Source organism: Aulonocara stuartgranti (assembly GCF_965226115.1).
Source record: "Aulonocara stuartgranti genome assembly, chromosome: 19".
NCBI lineage: Eukaryota > Metazoa > Chordata > Actinopteri > Cichliformes > Cichlidae > Aulonocara > Aulonocara stuartgranti.
In genome coordinates this window covers 18873409-18891564 of record NC_138955.1, presented here as the reverse complement: position 1 = coordinate 18891564, position 18156 = coordinate 18873409, and the positions used below count along the sequence as shown (strand labels likewise).

Below are 18156 nucleotides of genomic sequence, written 5' to 3'. Positions count from 1 at the left end.
GCATTTTTCACACACAGTCTCATCTAATTTGACACCCTCCCCCTTCCCGGATGCCCCGAGGGGGCTGTCAGTGAAACGCTTTGGTGGGTGCTTGTGGCGGCATCTGCTGGGCTAATGTAGGTCACAGTGGAGGGACACCTGTACAGCGTGCTGCCTCTGCAACATGGATGCTGTCTGAAAAGATGGCTACTGTCTGCCTGTGTCTGTATGGTGGGTGTGGTCATGGTGGGGGACTGGTGATGAATCTCCATTTCAGATTTTCAGATTTTAAGCATGGATAAACACAACCTTGAACCTTGGTCTCCTGCGGCTGTGTTTATGGATATAATAAAGAAAGATTAGGCAAATCACATTCAGCTCTTTATAGCAGGAGGGGCCATACATGAATGACCCTAGATGTGTGTTTGTGGTGCTTACAGCTGGCTCCCAAGGACAGAGTCACCTAAAAGACTTGACCATGTTTACCTGCCTATTTCTTTTATATTATTATTATTAATAATAATAATGATGCTGTTTTATGCTGAAACCAGCAGACTCACAGCACTGTGGTAATGGGTTGTGCATATGCTGCCCTAACTGGACCTCAAATAACACAGAGTCCATATACATCACATTCTTTCGTACCCTGTTCCCACTCAGAGGCCTTAGTCAGCAGAAAGGCTGTAAAAGAATTTCCTGTCGAAGCCCACCGCTCCCTGCGCCTGGAGTTGCATGCATGTGTGCTTTGCATTAACGCCGCCTTTCAACAGTGTCATGTAAAGATCATTTTAATAGTGTGTGGGGGAGAGAGTGGTGGGGGGGAGGCAATCAGAGTGGAGAAAGAAATATTCCCCTCCTGAGGATCTCTGCAGCGCCTCCCCCCGGTAATCCATCCTTCACCAAACTCTTCCTGCTTCTCTTTCTGGCTCTTTGACTTTCTCTCGCTCCCATCCACGGCCACATAGACACTAACCGGGTCCCGCACGTAGACCTCGAGTCTCCAGCAGAAAAATGCATAGAGAGTCAGGGTGAGGTCATTGTCTTGAGAGCGAGTATTATTCTCGACACCCTAAAGGGAGAAACCCTGTAACCCCCTCTGCCTTTCAGTAAGCACAAAAGACTCCCTTTGAGGGAGGAGGCCGTATGGAATGTGTTACCAGGGTTTTCTATAACGTCCGGCCTCCAGATTCACACCCGTTCACCCCTGCATCTTTGTGCTGTCATGCAGGATGTGCGTGTTTTGAAGGTTTGATTAAATTCTACATCCATTAAGGTTCAAAACTAGCGTTGCATAAGCTTTGATGCACGTATGATTCACCTTCCCTTTCACAGTAACTCTGCAAACTACATGTCTAACATACATTAGTCTCCTCCCTTCCAAAAACAGAGAAAATGCAGCCACCATGCAAAGATCTGATCCATCTCTGAGTCTTGTGGGGGAAAAGAAGAAGGAGAAAAAAAAGGCTTCTAAAGGACTCTTGAGATGCCTCTAGATTTTTCCATGACAAACCATCGCCTTTCCCAATGCTGAGCGGTGGGAACTGGCTACTTTGTTTGTGCAAAGCGGTGTCTGGGAGGAATGCAGGGTTTAGTCCGGGAGGGGACAGTTGGGGGAAAGTATGATAACTCCCACTCCATTCAGATTTATGGTGAAGACAGAGGGGCTCCTCTGGATGCATGTCAGGGGACCAGCAGCGCACCGCCCCTCTTCTCCCGGCCTGCCAAAGCAAATGTTTAGTCAAAACCCCCTGGCTATTCTTTACATCCTCTGCTGTCTTTCTCTCCCTCTCTCTGCCACAGTATGGGAATGTTAACAGCAGTTTTCCTGTAAAGGTTTTATTCTGCACACTTTGTGTGAGCAGGAGCTTTGAAACCTGAGTATACTTCAAATTTCGATATAATTTTGTTTTTTTTAATGTGGAATCTGCACAGTTCTGCACACATAATCCTGCAGTTCAAGATGATTCAGGTTTCTAAAAGACCTTTAGCTTTTAAAGGTCATTTTCATTTCATATTAGTTTGATATTTAGGATACCGGCTCCTTAGTTTTGCTGCAGATATCTTCATATCTGTATGCCAAAAACTGAGCTACAGGCAGCAGTGAGTTAGCTCAGTGTAGCTTGAAGGTTGGAAAATGGGAAATACACTGGGGGAACTGCATGAACTCTTTGGAATTTTAAGGTTAACAATCATCCAGCCTCTGAAAGCCACAGATTACAAACAAGGTTGGGAATAAATATTTAAATGTGGGCCTCGCTGCACTATATTCCTGCAAATGTTGAACTGGAACCTGATTTACCTTCTGTGTGTTTTCCTCAAATAAAGACATTTTCATGATAAAACAATGCAGAAATAGAGACAGACTGACTCAGAAATATTCAGAGCACAGGAAAGTAAGTGTTTGGAGAACCACTGACTCTCTGCTGAATGCTTTCACAGCTCAAATGATTCTTACGTCCATGCCTGCTTTATTGTTTTACTACATAAAATTGCATATTTTATTTGGTAGAAGAAAATGTCCAATTTCTGAAATCTACCAAAACCCAATAGACAAACTACTTCTCGCTTCACTCTATGAGGATTTATTTCTCAGACCTGACAGTGCTCCTGTTTCTTCTCCATCCTCAGGTAAACTCTCAGTGACAAGTAAGCTGAGGTTAGCGTGTCCCTTTGAGTGGGCATGTGAACCTGCTTGAATGATCACAGTAATATCTTATCACTCTAATCTGTTCACAGAGTCTTTCCTTACACTGTCATCTACTCAGTGAGTTAAAAAACATTCTTTGTTTAACAGCTTACTGAGCACAGTGTATAATGTGTGAGTCATTTCACAGCAGAGTGAGACTTTTATGAAAGTTTTAAAAATCCTTTAAAACCCATCTGTTCCCCGCTGAGCCGGGCAGACACAATAGCCCACAAGTCTCCACCTGTGACTCAACTGTGCTCATTTTATCCTCTTCTCCAATTCTTTTTAACAACCAGACCAACAACTCTGAATGTCCTGTTCCTTCCCCTCCATTCTGCCCTCCACCACCTCCTCCTCTTTTCATTACTGTCCCATTCATTCAGTCATCCGTTTTATTCTCAGGCTTCTCCACTGCTCCAGGACACCAACGGACCCATTCATCTTTCTCTCACTGTCTCTCTCCTTTCCTCCCTGCCTCCCACCATCCCTGGTCTAATCACAGGACCACACACTCCCTCATCTCATCTGATGTCTGGTAATTGAAGGTGAGATTGTTTTTGTGGTGGAGGAGAGTTGAGGCGCAGCCGAATTTGACTGTCTGCACCATGCAAATTAGACTGTCAAAACTTCACGGAAGTCTCCATTATTCTATGAATATAAGCTGGCGCTAGCTAGGCTGTTACATAAATCTGCCTTGTAAATTGCTGAAACCAGGAGGGAAGCTGGTGCACAGTGTTCTCTTGAGATAAGACAAACTGAGGACTCATAAGGACTCCTGCTGGTCTGAAACTTCACCCTTATAATAAACAGAACAGTGATTTTAATGTTTTTTATCCTTTACTGTTTGCAGATTCAACCAACATGCCTTTAGAGGCGGTGAAACCGGTTGGTTAATGATGTTTTTTGTGTTCTGTAAGTCAGTCTATTCATATGAGCACATATGAAGTGTCAAAACCAGGAAACATACAGTTACAGTAAGTCTAAGTTTGGATAATCAACAGTTTTTCTAATTTTGCCAGTACAGTGAATTTTAAATCAAACAATAAAGATGGAAGTGCAAACTTTCAGCTGCAATCTAACTGTTTCAGAATTACAGCTATTTCTATACACAGTCCTTCATTTTCAGAGACTCAAACGTAACTGGACCAACGAAAATAATCCTAAATATAAGAGTTCTTTTTAATACTCGGGTAATAATCCTTTGCGATTATGAGTGTCTGATATCCATAACCATGGACATCACCGAATGCTGTGTTTCCTCGTGGAAACGCTCTGCCAGGCCTTCAGTGCAGCCACCTTTTTGTTGCGTCTTGTTTGTGGGCCTCTGCCTTCAGTTTTTGAAAAGCTGCTCTGTTGGGTTCAGGTCAGGTGGCCATTGAACAATTTCCCATTGCATTGGCTCTCAGTTGTGAGGTGTAACACTTGATTAAAAAAAAAGATTAGAAGTATTTACACCAACCTGTTCATTTCATCAGGTTTTAGCGAACGTGAGGGTAGGCTGAGCTTGTGGGTGAAACTTTATGCTGATCACAGTTTCTTCTGCAGTTTGCACTTTCGTTTTTATGCAGTTTGTGTATTTGTCAGTGATGTTTCTCAGCACTAATGTTTGTGCAGTGTGGTAACTGAATAAGGCAGAACAAACCGATCAACTCCATCTTATCCCTCTTGTGCCTGTCATCAGTTTCTCTTGTGTTTCGCCTGCTGTGGCTCGTTTGTCTGTGTCACCTCTGTATGAAGACATCTCTTGATGTTGGACCTTGACAATGAATGTGCTTAACCATGGAAATACATCTGTCATCATGCACCTTAGTTCTCTTCTGTGATCTTTCAGGCCTTGTGGTGTTGCTGAGCTGGTCAGATTGGACGTTGCTGTCGATTTGACCACTTCTATCTTTACTCAGATTTAGTCTTTCAGGTTAAAACCCCTGAGACGTTTCGAGGGGTCCAAACAAACATTTATGCACAGGAAATTCTTGCTATGTTTGATATTGTAAAAAAATGTTATAATGTAAATTTAACACTTTCAATAAGCCATGCATGCTTTCTGTCTCTCTGAGCGCTTTATTTAGGTTTTCTGCTTTTCACTTGTACTGACTTTAGACTTCCTACTGAGAGGTCCTGTGAACAGCTACCAAATGCAAGTTTAACACTTGGGAAATAGCAGAGATATGTAGAAATAGAGACAATCTCAGAGGTATGCGCTTTTTGTGTGTAAAGTAAGAAGGAACACGACAAGCCCGTTATATAGCATCCTCGGATAATCCTAATCCTAGCCTGCTGTTGTGTCCAATGTCAAGTCCTGTGGCAAAAGTCATTTCTAGGTCTGGGCTTAGCCTTGAAAAGGGATTTTTTTTAAAAAAGGAGGAGAAACTGTTGGTTTGCATGCTGCCAAAGCTGCTGCTGGCCCGCCAAACCTGCTGATCCTAGTGCTGCGGCCGCTGGAGGACCCTCTTCCTCCTCCTCTGTCCCAATCCCAGTCCAGGGGATCTGACAGACACTGTGAGAGTGCCATCTGCCCTTTGACAAGATTACACAGTGCACTGGGCCAAGAAATCCGCCAGCACAGCAGATTAAATATGAAATATAGGGCAGAAATAGTTGTGCTGCTGCATGTCTAGATTTAGTTGTACCACGTCCATGATGGTGCTATTAAAACACTTTTATTCATGTCTCCACTTCAGTCTTTCAGTATTTTTGTGTGTCATTGTGTGTGTGTGTGTGTGTGTGTGTGTGTGTGTGTGTGTGTGTGTGTGTGTGTATCTAAATTCACACCTGAACCTCTTGTCTCCTGTTTTTTAATTCTAATAAATGCAGTCCACCTTTGTGCTGTTTATTTGCTAAAGTCGTTGGTGGTTAATTTCCCCCAGAAATGGAAGCTGAGAGAGAGAAAAAAAGAAAACAAATCAAGAGACAACTGAGAGCGAGCAAAGACAATCACTTTGCCTGAAAATGGTTACTATAGAAACTGTGCCTTTCTTTCCTCTCCCCTGGTCCATTTGGAGTCGCACATTTTTGTTTAACACTGGGTGCAAATTAGCACCACCCATCCTCCTGTAGTCTGCAATCCTGTTGGTGTTGCCGTAGTTGTTATATACTGTAATTGTTAGATATGCCAGCCTCAATTAGTAGGAAAAAGAATCCTGTTCCATAATCGGTATTACAGTCCCAGTTATGAGACTCCTTGCAGGAAGTCCAAAGAGCCATCGCTATAGCTCACTTGCAAAGAATTCCACAACCGACGTTTGTGTTTTTCCTCTTTGCTGTATGAAAGAACAACCTCGTCAAACTCTGAATGTGCCTGGAGAAAGAGGGTTGTGGGAGGCTTTTTGGCTGCCTGAGAACGAGCTTTCTTCACTTCCCTTGGAACAATCCAGATCCACACAACCATAACCCTCACAGTCGGAGCCCTACGGCTCGACACACGATCGGGGTCAGAGCAATGCAAATGCAATGCAAAGCAGTGTGAGTGCACGCATCCTTTTTAATGTCTCATGCCTGGTGAGTGAGTGAGACCGCTCTGATTTGCAAAGCTAATGCTATGCATCACATCACAAAAACAATGGAAAAGTTTTATGCTCTAAGTTTTTTTTGTTATTATTATTATTATTGTGGTTTCTTCCCCGGGCATGAATGATGTTTTTGTTCTGCTTTTCATATTTTTCTGGACTTTTATCTTGCTGTACATCGCATTTCTACTCTTCTTTCACACCCCTTCATCCGGTCCCTCTCCCCAGTACATTACCTCTGGCTCTTTAGGTCTGGATGCCAAGCTGTTTTCTCTGAGTGCCCATTTATAGATTACTCACCAAGAAATCATGTGGCACAATTGAATTACCACTGCTTACAGAGGCCTCTATTACTGCTGAGGCATCTGAAGAATGCTCCTTTTAACCAGCCAATTGCCGCCAAACCATCCACGATCCCAGCACACAAAGGGACCCTTCTCTGTTGCCCTCGTTGGCCCTGAGGCACTACTGCAAATTAATACATGCAATTTAATACAGGCATAACAGAACACTGCAAAGGGCACAGAAAATAGGTTACAGCTTGTGTTACAGTATATATTTTCTGATAATACATTTTCACTTCTGCACATTTAGTTATAAATCTCAGGTGTGTTTTACAGGGCTGCTGTCTCCCTGCCTGTGTTTTCTGTGACTATTCCCCTTTTTCTTTCCAGCACAGGGTGTAGCGGTTGCTGACTGGCCTCGATCCACAGCTGCAGATGTTCAGTCCAAAGGAATCCACCATAAAGATCTCATAGGCAGCTCTGACTGCTGGTACATATAACTAACAACTGATGTCTGCATGTCAGGAGAAAAGTATCAACGCCTTTTTTTCAAGTATACTTTGGTTTTCTTTACCATTTAAATTATGTACAGTCATGTGGAAAAGGAAGACTCTGTGCAGTCCTGTAAAAAACACCAGGTACACCCCATAATTCAATAGTCTATAGAACCACCTACAGCAGCAGTAACTTGAAATAATTGTTCTCTGTATGACTTTATCAGTCTCTTGGATAGTTGTCAAGGAATTGTGGGCCCCAGTTCAGTGAAGTTTCTGGGCATTTGTTTATGCACAGCTCTCTTAGATTCCACCACAGCATTTAAATGGGCCATTGCTACACACTGAGTCTTTTCTTTTTCAGCCATGCTGTTATAGATTTGTTGCTGTGCTTGGGATCATTGTTCTGTTGCGTAAACTAATTTCCATTCCGGAGTATTGTATGGCCTGACCTTGGGGTGAATTTGCTGGAATGTCCACTCCTGGGAATTTTGTGGCATTATATTAGCACACACCTGAATGCTTAAGAACAGCAAGCTGACAACACTTCTGCTATCATAGAGGTTTTGACACTCATACTTGCTGATGATCAGTTATTAAAGTGCTTTTTTTCTTTTTTCACAATACTGCCCAGAAACCTTGGAAACCTGACTTTTTTCACATGACTGTATATAAGTAATCATATTTGTACCAGAACTGTGGATTCATCCAAATAATTATGTAGGAAAGACTTTTGATAAGGGGTCAAGCAAGCAGGGGAATAGTTGCTCCGGTGTTCTGATCCAGATAAAGTAAAACTGGGGGAGGTAGTGAACAGGATGCAAGACAGCAAACATGGCAGGCAAGTATTGGAAACACTGACTTGGAACAAACAAAACTTGAGCACCGAGTCTAGACCGTTACTGCACAGCTGTAACAAACAGCTGTGCAGTATACTGAAAGTTGGCGTCTGAGACATGCAGATGAGTGGCAGTAGACCCAATCCTTAAATACAAGGAGGTCTGATGAGTGATGGGAAACAGGTGTGCCAGTCAACCGACAGCAGGCAGTGGAAGGATGCCACGCCTCCCCCCCCCCAGCACTGTTCACTCACTCACATTAGAGAGGAGGTGAAGAAAGAGGGAGAGAGCGAGCACAGAAAAAAGGAGCCAGCACAGGAAGCCAGTGGAACCATAACAGTATGAGGCTGGCAGCTTGTCTCAGTTTGGATATTTTATCATGGAGGACAGTGGAGATTAAACACGCTTTTGAAGAATGTATTTCATTTTGCAGGTATGTCACGAGAAGCCAAAGCATTAAAAGTCTTGTGCGATATTAAAGTGTGTTTAAACAACAGACTGACAGTTTTATCAGAAAGCTCACTGCGTTTCTAGAGAAGTCCCTGACATTCAGATTAATACTGTGTCAACGTGTTTCTGCATAACTGTTTTGTACTAATCAAAGTAATAAATAGATGTGTGTTAGAAATTTCACAAAAATGTGGCAGCAGATGGAAATCACCAGAGTGTTTATGTCCAGAGGATTTATTCTCTCATCAATATTGCGTCTCATCGATCTTATACAATCAATATCTGTACGAAATTTTCCTCATTACCTAGCCTGTAGTTGCTAAAATATTTTGACTAAGTCTGTACAAAATTTACTGCGGATACCACAAATGAATGTACAGAATTTTTGAAAATCCATTCAATAGTAATATGCCATAGTTCAGTCTGGGCTATAGTAGTAGACTCACTGCCCCAGCGTTGCCTTTCATAGAGAATATCTGGTTTACAACTGGCAGTGAAGGAAAGAGGAGAAGAAAGAGATGCGAGTAAGAGAGAGAGAAAGAGGAAGTGAGATGGATCCTCAGACGTTTTATTACCTGGTCATTTCCCTTTTCGGAATGACAAATTTATATTCATAGTGCTGCTACGAAAATAAATACCAAGTCCTTTAAAGGTTAATGAAATAGCTCTGGCGGTCTCCCACTGCCATCATCGGCACCCGGCCTACGTCTGGCTGCTATGGCAACGCTCCCGCTGTTGATTTATGCTGCAGATAATTAGGAGCAAAGATGACAGAGCCCACAGGTGTGAACACAAACACTCAAACACTCATTCATACTTATGCACAAACATATGCATATGCCGTATACTTGCGCTGTCACACGCTGCTACAAAATCTCATTATCGAGTGGTTTTTGCTTCCTAGATTTAATATCCCCTCTAATTTGGCAGCTCCAATCACCGTCCGTCATTCTCATTCAGAGTGGAAACTTGGCTGACTCTCACTGCAGATACTCTTTCTCACACTGTACACAAATGTATGCCACTTGCCAAGCATGAAGCCATGTCTCCATTGCACTAGCTGGGAGAGCATCCTCATTTTAGTTTTGACGCATTTCTAGCATGTAAAGGCAGATGGCTTGAGCACGATTTGAGGCTGCGGTTTCAGGAAAGCCTCACAGGGGAAAGATCCCCTTAAACTAATGAGAAGTGAATAAACTGAAAAGGGGGAAAGAGGCTGGGGCATGAAAACAAGAACGAACAGCCTTTAAAGCCGGTGGGGTCATACATAGATAGAGAACCGGAAGGGGCGTGTATGAAAGTGTGGTCTCGCTCGTGAAATTCAGATAAATCATCTCCAGTCCAGTACTGAAACAAGTGGCGCCTCTTTGTTGTAGAGCAGGAGTGGGCAATTCCAGGCCTCGAGGGCCGGTGTCCTGCAGGTTTTAGATCTCACCTTGGGTCAACACACCTGAATCACATGATTAGTTTGTTACCAGGCCTCTGGAGAACTTCAACTACATGTTGATGAGCTAATTTAGCCATTTAAATCAGCTGTGTTGGTTCAAGGACACATATAAAACCTGCAGGGACACCGGCCCTCGAGGCCTGGATTTGCCAACCCCTGTTGTAGAGGAAGGTGAAGTCAGTGCACAGAGGTTCTCCTCCTCCTCCTCCTCCTCCTCCTCCTTCTTCTTCTTCATCACTCTGCTATCTGCAGCCCTCTGCAGCTCACTAATCCTGTTCAGAGGCTCCCTTCACCTCAGGGTCCCATTGAGAGTGTGAAACTAATCCAGCCAAATGGATTTCATCAAGTGAAATGGAAAGGTAATGATACCTCTGGCACTTTGGGGCTTTAAATGTCTACTTCAGTATTTTTCTTCTTTTCCCCTCCTTTCGTCCTGCCATGTTCTGAGAGGTTTTAGGTTCCAGCTGAACATGGGTGGAGTCTCTAAAAAAGTGCAACTTAGCGTAGAGCTTTAATACACTTACAACAAACACACACACACATATACACATAAATGTGCTTTAGACCGAGGAGAGCTGAGAAGCATCATCCTTCCAGCCTGACAACCCATAACCACCCTCCTCTCTCCCCAAAGGCCTTACTGCAGGGTCACTTAATAGACTACATTTCAACGCACTGCAGGCACAGACGCTTGCAGGTGACATCACCAGATGGATGATGGGGGCCACTGCAAGGCCGAGGGCTCCTCTTTCGTCAGACCAGTTCACTTTAAAAGTGCACACTCCCCCATTGACACGCTCGCCTGGCTCCTCTACCGCCCCTCGCGCCCACTCCACACTGCAAAAACATGCAAAACCCAAAGTTTGCAACCCCAACCGTAAAAATGATGGATGAAGGCGTGAAATGTGACCTTTCTTTTTGCATTTTTCTGTCACACTCTTCCTCCATCCACCTGCACACCTCTCCAGCCTGTCTGATGTGCTCGCTGGAATGTGCTGTGAACCGACTGTTTTTATATAGTATACAAATACTTTGTTATCTGCACTTTACGTCAGTATTTATCAGTCTGACAAATTTTACTTTTACTCCCTAAATTTTAACACAAATATCTACAACTCCACTTTCTACTCCTTAACTTTTTAAAACAGGCTCATCACTTTAAGGTAAGACATTTGAGGGGAGTTATTAGTTCACGTAACTGCGTGCCTTCAGACATCAAATCAAGATGTCTATTAGCTGCGGTCGCAGTATTTTAGCATCTAGCAAGTGCCACTGAAAAGGAGTGCGTAAGTGGCAGCTAATTTCAAATGCTACATTTCAAACAGCTTGACAAATATCTGCAAACACACAGTTTTTCTGTGTATTTGTGCATCTTTGTGAGATAACTCAGAGATGGAGAAAGAAGCAAGAGAGTGGACAAGAGGTAAGGTTTATTCGGTGACATGTGACAAACCTCATTCATTTCAGTGTTGTTTGCAGTACTGTGACAAATATACAGTAATGCAATATCCTGGACTGGTGCACAGCAGCTGTGCTCTTCATAGTCAGTTTAAGGTTACTTCAAGGGAAGCAGATATCACATTATATTTAATGTGATGATGCTGATTAGATTGACTCAGTGAATTCCACCTTTATACCAGCTTTACACTGTCTAGGAGTGGGAAATCAACCATATAGCACAGGTAAGCTGACCGCAGCATGTGTACAAAATCTAGTTGCATTCATCACAGAAACTATTATCAGAAACTATTGACTTATTTCCAAGTGTTTCTTTCCCACACCCAGAATTCTGGGTCTGCCAGAGGCCTCCCTCCTGTAAATAAGGAGTTCTTGCTTATCTGATCACCAGGCATTTCTCTCTGATACTGTAGGGTCTTCAGCCAGCTGAATACTGTAAAGACTGTTGTGAACTTGGGCATTATAAATAAAACTAAAATGCAGTTCTTTCGTGTCATTACAGCTTGTCATGAACATTGTGATTTTTGTGTCACTGTTTGCTGCCATTTTAATGATATATTGATATAGGATCTCAGAGACTATCAGCATATAAAGATGGAGATGCTGGAACAGCTTGAAAAGATTTTCTGGAGAAAACATTTGCAAGTGGCGGCACTCTGCCAGTCTGGTGGAGTCTGGCGCTCCTACAAGCACCATTTGTAAGCAGTGATGAGGCTGTAGTGATGCCACGGCTGGTGTGCAATGCAACCAAGGCAGTGACCATATTGTAAAGGTTTAGAATATGCCTATTTGTAATGTTAAACCAAATAAATGGGTACTCTGTGGCACCAACGTGTCCCGACAAAGTGTCCGTATGTGAAGAGTTAGCAGTGAGATCGACTTCCTTCTTCTGGCAGCTTAAAATTAAATCACATTACATCGCAGATGGAGTAAGTCATAAGTTAGGCGTTAGATTCCTGCTGCGTTAGAGGCATGGGCAAAGAGAGACTTGATGCATTCCTGGGTTCCAGATGTGCACATCAACTTATTGTATTTCCTCAAAGAGGCTCATGCTATCCTCAAAGTGGTGACATTTCATGGAAGAAGATGAAGTTTGGGTTAAAGACGGAGAGTGAAGGGAGCCAAAAATGTGTGAATTCTCCTTCTCCCCAACATATGAAACTACAGAATCACACACTGACACATGAAAACACAGACCAACCCATCAATCACTTGCTAATAACAGCATACTTCTTTTTCCACTCCTTCAGCCTGCCTCGTGGATGCATGAGTGTTTCACTGGCGAGTTTTATAAATGATAAACAACTGAAGTGGAATTGTATTCACACCCATCAAACAGCAGGCTCAATACGAGAGCCAATGGAGAAGTGCTTTAAGGAGGAAAATTCTCTGATGATTGCTGACTCCAGAAAAACCCAAATCAATATCAAATCCACCAGTTTCTCTGCTGAAATACTTTCCTCCCTCAGATTATTTTTGTCTGGTTCCAATAACCAACACATGGCAGTGAGTAAGAAACACTGACAAAAGCATTACACTGTCATTCTGCATATTAATAAAGAGTCCTTGTCAAGGGAGCTCATGCAGAATAGATTAATCCACATTCATGCGCCTTTATATCCATCACTTCTACATATTTTGTATTCTGGCATCATACTTTCTGTGCATTACTAAAGTAGCCTACTGCAGGACCTGGTTAGCAAGCAGGTGCATCATTAGGTCTATTGCAAAGAAGTAGGATCATTAGTTCTAAGTAACAGACTAAGAAAACTAGAATCCATCACACATCCCACAAAAATAATACTTTTTTTGTTCAATAGTGCTCTTATAAATGCTCCAAAACCCAGCATACCACAAACACAGTCAAGAGGTTCAGTTCAGTCATTTGATTGGCAGTGGTTAAGACTAGCAGACAAGTAAGTCCTATTAACTCTGTAAAATATCTAAGCCTTAATAGAATTTAAACAGTTGAGTTATTTTTAAAAAGCCCACTTTAAAGTAGAGTTGGATGTCTCGAGACCGGTCTTGGTCTCGCCTTTTACGTGGTCTTGGTCTCGTCTTGGTCTCGACGGACTTTTGTCTTGGTCTTGGTCTCGCTGTCTCGGTCTTGCGTTCTCAAATCGACATAGTGTTCGGGAGATTTGGAGTCAACCATCAGCGGAGCGGGGGGATGGTTTACTGGGCTTAAGCCCGGGTCATTTTTTCAGAAGCATGGGGTCTTTTGGAGTGTAATTTGTTAGTTAGATGCCTGACTGACAACTGTATAAAACAAAAACAACACACGAAGCACAGAGCGCACCGTCGTAAATTCCCCCTAATTTTGGTATGATCCGAGCTCAGGCACTGGGCGACTGAGCGCAGCACCCATGTGAGCGAGGGGGGGAGAAGCTGCTGCCTGCGAGTTTGCTGCAGACAGAGGAGAGCTTAAGTTTGATTTGATGTTACAATTAAAAAAGTGTTTGTGTTTTTATCTGAAGAGTGTGTAAATATCTGGTTTCGACTGTATATTTGATGATGTTGGTGTTTGGCTTGATTGTCAGCACAAAGAGGGAGAGAGAGGGGGAGAGAGAGGGAGATAGAGAATGAGGACAGAACAGAGATGGAACAAGAGCAGGTGAGACACACATGTTAGTCAAATGATTGTTTGCCAAAACTCATCAGAACATGCATCCAGTGTCTAGTGTAACTTTTTAGATACCATTTGTTACTTTTCAAATTCTATATTTATTAAGTTATGCAGGCTTATGAAGGCTAAATAATTATATAAACGTTTCTCAAATAGTGGACTTTGGTAGAATTAAAAAATAAGTGTAGTGCAGGTCTATGATGATTTTTAGTGCTACTATCATCTAGTTTTGATTCTGGTTCTGTTTTGGTTAAGTCCTAAGTAGTCCTGATTTTGAACTGTTGTAGTCCTGTTTTAATTCCGGATCAGTTCTGGGTCTGGTTGAATTGGGGTTTAGTCCCTGTGTCTTGATACAGCCCGACTTTGTTCTGCCTTGCTGCTTAATTAAAAACTAGTTTAAGGTGTCCTGCATATGTGATATATATTTTTCCCTATATGAAGTCATTCTTTTTTGAACAAAACTCAAAACAGAGCCAATTAATCTTTCAGTCATTTCTACCCTCACTTAATTTCCTTTTGCTGCTCAGCTCTCACACAGTGGCTCAGCTATGTTCCAATCCCTCTATATTGTGGCCAATCACATGCGAGGATATAGGATAATATCATTATGTGAAAAACAGAGAGGGTGAGAGATGCGACAGTCAAGTGGAGCATCTGTCTTTCCTCTCAGTAAGTGAGTGAGACAGTTGACAGCGGTGAGGAGGGCTGTGCGAAAGCAAAAGCACATAAATATGCCTGACACCCGTAAACGTAGCAGCATCTGGCTGCAGTTTAAAGACTTTTTTGTCTCGGTCTTGGTCTCGTCTCGACTTGGTCTCGGTCTTGTCTTGGTCTCGGATTAGGCGGTCTTGACTACAAGTCTACTTTAAAGTTATGAGGAGGATAATTAGTTTCAGATGGAATAAAAGATGGACGTAGCGCTGGGGTCTGAAAATCAAAGCTACATGCAAAAGCCAAAAGAATAAAAAAGTCAGTTCAATTTGCAAATTTCTGAAAGTAGTTTTATCCATATGGTCATTGGCTGATGAGTCACCAGATCTCAATCCGATACAGCACCTTTGGGATGTGGTGGAAAAAAACATTTACATCATGGATGAGCAGCTGACACGTCTGCAGCACTGTGTGATGCTGTCATATCAATTTTGAAAATTTCTGGCAGTTTTTAAGCCAACAGGGAATCAGAGGTGTAGGCAAGGTGTAGGCAAATAAGTGGCCAGTGAGTGTACGTGACAAATGAACGTGCCTTCCTGACGTCTCGGATGTACTAACGCAGCAGCCTCATTGATGTGGTGGGCCGGTGTGTGTGTGTGTGTGTGGGGGGGTCCGGCCACACCTGCCAATGAACACCCTTCACCACATCAAAATGCATCACACAAGTAAATGTCTCTCAATTCAGTGGTGAAATATGCAAAGCAACACGTTAAAACGTCTCTGCCCTCTGTCATAGCACATTCCTCATTTTACACTGCAGCCACAACACACCCAGTCAAATCAAAGTGTTCTTTTGTGAACAGCACAACCTCGTACCCAGGGCATCCCATCCTCGACCACTCCACAGTCCGGAGTAAAGAGCGAGCTCTGGAGTTCCAAAGCAGAGGATTACAATAAACCGCCCCACCCCAAACTCTGGTCCCACGCCAAGCCTCAGATATTTCACTTTTGTTGACAAGACACTTTTCATTCCAGTACTCCCCCCTCCCCCCCTTTTTTTACTGCACCCCTCATCTCCTCACTTACAAACTATCCATCCCCATGTGTACAGCAATGCATGCATGATGAGGACTTGTATCATGAATCATCACAGATGTTTTGTTGGACGTCCACACTTTAGAGAATTGTGGTTGCGTATTAAGTCCACTCCTTAACATTCCATACACACATATGGAAGTGTTTACATCCAGGGAAAAACTGTTTGGGGGTTTGAGCCACTCGAGGCCACAGGATCGAATGTGGGACGGGGGTGAAAAAATTATTTTTTTCACACCCGCACCAAAAAATGATGGGATAACTGTAAAGACCAAATTCCCTGTAATCCCATCTTTGGCATTACAACCACTGACTTAATTTCTGTCTTTCTTGGTTTCTTTGGTCACCACCTGTTCATCCAGATCCACCGTGATGAAGAGCATGAGAAATTTATCCGCTTTTGCTTTCTTGATAACCCTCTCCCTGAATGAAATTATCCAGCAGTTCATGTATTTCTTGCTTTGACCCTGTGCTTCTTCATCTTCTTTATCTCCTCCTCCTCAACTGCAGGGAATCTCCAAGATCTCATTACTGAACCGAAATGGCTGGAATACAGCGCCTGATTAGCTCCAACTGACCTTTAGTTTGTTTTCCAGTAATGCAGAGCAGCACTGAGTGATATCCTCAAGTCATATTCATGGCTCCACAACACTCTGCATGCATGATTTTTGCTCTACAAACCAGATGATGAGAGTGACCCTGCTCATCCACCCACACCAGACTAAATGCATTTATTTAACATGATTTTACTCAGGACTGTTTTAGTGAGACAGAAAAAACAAACGTGTCAGAGAGATAAGCCAAACTGCCTCATCCTGTTAGTATTAGTGTATTCTCAAAAGGCCCACCGCACCCCGGCTCTGTCTTGGCTCGTGGGCTCTTGTACATGGTTGAGACGAATGGGTGGGATGGGGCCCGTTCTCACTCCCGAGGCGTAACATGTCGACGTTTTGTCACGTCCCGCGGCGTTCCTGGGGAACGCGAAAGGAGACCTTCGGCGTTCTTATGGTGCGCGGCGGGTGATGCCTGGAATCCAGTGCAATGACGCTCCTGCGGTAATAGACGTTCCAGCCCTGTATTCCAGCCCTAAACCTAACCTTATTCCTGATCTTAACCAGGACTTTAATGATGTTAAATAGTGTGTTTCTAAGCGATTTGAAGAGAAAGAGCAAACATGTGTAGATGGAGTCCAGACGGTTCTCATATTCCCTCTTTTTTCCGAGGTCGTCATTTAGGAACGTGGTGGGTAGCCGAAAACGTAATATGTTGACCTCACCTAGCGTAAAATGTTACGCTTTGGGAGTGAGAACGTGTTGGATGGGGAGTGCGTAAGGTGACTTGGATGGCTTTATCAACCGTGAGTAATTCCTCCTCGTCCTTTTCCCCAGCTCCCTCGGTTCCTGATCTCTAAACACTGAATGTAAAGTGAACATCTGTCCATCTATCTATCTCTATCTTTACCTCTCATCCTCCCATTCGCAGCTGCCTTGGCTCCAGCTCTCTTTGGGGAGGAGGTGGGTAATTATGTGTGGCCCGGTCATGGGGAATGAGACAGGACACAGGAAATACTCTTTTGTGGGCTTTTTTATTCTCCGACTGTACTCGGAGGAGCACAGTTTTAATTCTGTAGTTTTGAGTGAAACGGCAAAATTTAACTATTCCACTGGCTCAGCCTAAACTGCCTTTCAGGGTCTGAGACAACAGTAACTATCATATGTACATGTTAAATCCAAACAGTATAGACAACAGTAGTGACCTGTCAAGAAACAAATACAACAAAAAAAGAGAAAACAAAACAAATAAACACATTGTTTACATCCCACAACTTCGCAGGTCAACTGGCAATAAAGTGCACTGTAAACTCTCTTTTAAACATACATTTCTATGGGAGAACATCATGAACTCACTTCGGTTTCTCCACACAGCTACTGTGCTAGGACAAGTACACACGCAGGAATCACACAGCAAGTAATCTCCCCTCTGAATCAAACAGAGTTATGCAAAGTGAGTAAAAGTACAAACTTAACAACTTTGAAATCTGTTAGGACACTGTAACTACTCACGCCAACCCGCTCTTCAGTCCCTTTCACAGCACGTGACCATTAAACATGCACCCGTCGCGCGTTAAGAACTGTACAGAAATGGTCACAAACATGGAGTCATTGCTAAAGAAACTTAGCTAATTACAGTCTACTACAACACTGGTGACAATATTTTGCAGTATGCTACACTTTTTAGCACATTTACCTCGTGTGTAGCTAGCCACAGAATCTTTTGCAGTCTCTAACTCTCCAGTGCTCCCGCTCACAGCGCTCAGTGTGACACAAACTTGAGTGCATGCGTGCTCTGGCTTACGGCGGCTCTTAAAGGGACAGTATACCCCCAAAACGCGAGGTCTAGTCATCACCATGACAACCCTACAACAGACCTCCGGTAGACAGGCAACCAGTCAAAAACACAATTCCCTCTTTTTAAACCCTTTCCATGCGTAGTATTAGTTCACTTGGCTACATATGTGACGCAATGAGAAACAAATAACACTTGCTTATAGCCGTCTGCTGGTTTGGATTACACTGATTGGCTGGTGTGTGTGCTCCAGGGCCAAATTTTTGAGAATTTGTTATTAAATGTTTGACCTGTT

At 43.2% G+C, this 18156-nt stretch overlaps 1 long non-coding RNA gene across 3 annotated transcripts; it reads right to left on the bottom strand.

Moving 5' to 3' along the window:
• Window positions 1-17081: 17081 nt before the first annotated feature.
• On the bottom strand, window positions 17082-18043 carry LOC309694853. 3 transcript variants are annotated; one of them, XR_014272970.1, is made up of 4 exons: window positions 17763-18043; window positions 17579-17646; window positions 17394-17495; window positions 17082-17271 (listed from the first exon to the last, which is right to left on the bottom strand). It is a non-coding gene; the product is annotated as an uncharacterized lncRNA (long non-coding RNA). The 3 variants fall into 3 exon arrangements; XR_014272972.1 differs by having other exon boundaries at window positions 17423-17495; window positions 17763-18042; XR_014272971.1 differs by having other exon boundaries at window positions 17082-17495; window positions 17763-18042.
• Window positions 18044-18156: the final 113 nt, after the last annotated feature.